The 2,500-nt window shown below is 77.6% G+C and overlaps 1 non-coding gene across 1 annotated transcript; it reads right to left on the bottom strand.

Moving 5' to 3' along the window:
* Nucleotides 1–1,281: 1,281 nt before the first annotated feature.
* On the bottom strand, nucleotides 1,282–1,434 carry LOC138065265 (5.8S ribosomal RNA). Its single transcript, XR_011138334.1, has one exon. It is a non-coding gene; the product is annotated as a 5.8S ribosomal RNA (ribosomal RNA).
* Between the last annotated feature and the right edge of the window lie 1,066 nt (nucleotides 1,435–2,500).

Raw genomic sequence — 2,500 nt, 5'->3', positions numbered from 1 at the left:
CCTCGCGCTTCGACCCCCCGGAGGAGGCCCGAGACGAGGCAGAGCCGGCGGGCACGCGCCCGCCAGCCGCCGGCAGAGAGGACGGCCCGAGGCCCCCGCCAGGATCGAGGGGGAAGCGGCGCGGCGACCCGCGAGTCGCCGCCACGGAGGGGCAGCGAGGGGCCCCCCCCTCCGACACACGCGCGCGGCAGCACGGTGCGGTACCACCGCGGTACCCACCCGCAGACAGCCGCGCGGGGCCGGGGGGCGAGGTCCGCACCTCCCCCGGGCCCGGCTCCCAAACGCTCGCTCGCCCACTCGCACACTCGCGCACAGCCCCTCCACCGGCCGCGGCTGGCTCCTCCTCCCCGGCCGCTGACCTCCGCTCTCGCCCCGGCACGGGACGACGGCGCGGCAGCGCCCCTCCCCCCCCCCCCTTTCTGCCCCCCCCCCTCCCCCGTCTCGCCACCGAACGGCGCCGCCCGCGCTTGCCCCACACCACCGCCCCGCGGAGACACCCGCGCGCCGTCGCTGCCGGCCTCAACGCAACGCCGCGGCTGACGCCAGCCGGCGGGTGGAAGTGGCTCGGCACGCACTACGGACGCGGGTGCGCCGCGGGGGGGGGCAGAGGGGGCTCGGCGGGCGCCGAAGCGGCAGCAGTCGGGGCAGGGAGAGGGCAAGGGGAGGGGAAGAAAGGCAGCCGGCCGTCCCCCCCGCCGGAGGGGAACGGGGGACCAGCGCACCACCGGGAGAGTGGTGGAGGAGAGCCGTCGTACGGCGGGCACTGGCGGTGGCGGCGGGCGGCGGCGGCAGGTGCCGGGCCACCGCGACCGACCGAACCTGGGGGCCCGGCGGGACGAACTCCGCACAGCGGGCGCTCCGGGAGCGGGGGTTTCCCGAGTCTGCACTTAGGGGGACGAAGGCCCGGGCCCACACGGGGAGGAGAGGCACCCCCTCTCCCCGGCGGCGCGGGCCTGCGAGGCGCCCCAGCCGCGCCACACCGCACACACCGCGCAGGGCAGCGGTGGCCACCGGGCTCGGAGGGGAGGGAGGGCAGGGCAAGGCACGCCGGCCGCGGACGGTGGAGGCGGACGGTCGGCCGGAGCCGGGCAGGCAGGCCAGCCGGAAGACCGGGGCCACCGGTGCACGCACCGGTGGTCCCGGCTCCGCCGCCGCCGCCGACTCACCGCCGCCGCCGCCCCCCCACCGACTCGCCGCCGCCGCCGCCCCCCCCGGCCCCCCCCCGAGGGGCGGCACACCGCTGCGCCAACGCGGCAATGGGGGTGACGATTGACCGTCAAGCGACGCTCAGACAGGCGTAGCCCCGGGAGGAACCCGGGGCCGCAAGTGCGTTCGAAGTGTCGATGATCAATGTGTCCTGCAATTCACATTAATTCTCGCAGCTAGCTGCGTTCTTCATCGACGCACGAGCCGAGTGATCCACCGCTAAGAGTTGTCTCGGTTTCGGTCCCCACCGCGCGCGCGGGGGGACCGGGCAGCTTTCGCAGCCCCCTGAGGGCCCCCATCCGCTCTGCCTCCCTCCTCACGCCGACGCCGGCTGCTGAGCAAGGGACAGCGGAGAGAGAGGGCACGCCTCACTGACCGTACAAGCACAGAGGGAAAAAAAAAGGGGGGGGGGGGGGAGAACAGACCCGAACGAGAGGGGCGGGGAGCCCTCGCTCCCGACCTGGGACAACCCCTTTCTCGCTTCGAGTCCGGCCCAGGCGCCCGGCTCGGCCTGGCCCAGCAGGGAGCGGCGCGCCAGCCGCGCCACCTGCCTCAGGGACCGGGGTGTGGGTCCCCGCGGAGCCCCGGCGTCGGAGCCCGGCCGCCGCTGGGAGCGGCGCCACCCGCTGCCCGCGCGCCCGCGACCCGCCAGCCGCACGCTTCCGAGCTCCTTCGCTCGCCTCACCGGCCTCCAGCTCCGCCGCCCCGGAGACGGCACCCAACACCCGCCTGCACACACGCAGCCTCCCGAGCGACGCCACGCACTCGCCCGTCCCTTCCGCGGGCAGACGCCTGGCGGCAGGCAGACGGGCGAGGCGGGACGGACGGGGAACGGCGCCCGCTCTCCCCGCCTCCACGCGGAGACCGGGAGGGGCCGCCCCCGCCCGCCCGCCCGCCGCCCGCCTGCCGCCCAGCGAAGCCGGGTCGGGCAGAGCGAGGCAGGCGCGCCGGATGGCGGAGTGCCGGGGCAGGGCGGGGGGGGAGGGAAGGAAGGGTGCCGCCGACGGCCACGGCGGGAGACTGAGAGCACCGGCCAGGGAGGAGAAGGGATGCGCTGGGGCTCGGCGTCCGCACCACCCGCGGTGGGGGCTCGCCGTCCCGGCGGCGAGCACGCGCTCGCGCCGGGGTCGCGCGTTCGAGGCAGGCCGGCGCAAGCCGACCGCGCGGCGTCTCTCCGCCGAGACCAGACCGCGGAGAGAGGGGGCAGGGTACCCCTCTCCGTCCCGGCTGCCCGCGGGGCATGCACGGGCCGCGCCGGCGGGCATGGGGGGGTGCGGCGCCCGCGCGCGCCGAC

Source organism: Struthio camelus, unplaced genomic scaffold, assembly GCF_040807025.1.
Source record: "Struthio camelus isolate bStrCam1 unplaced genomic scaffold, bStrCam1.hap1 HAP1_SCAFFOLD_142, whole genome shotgun sequence".
NCBI classification, from domain to species: Eukaryota; Metazoa; Chordata; class Aves; order Struthioniformes; family Struthionidae; genus Struthio; species Struthio camelus.
This window is presented reverse-complemented; position numbering and strand designations above follow the sequence as displayed.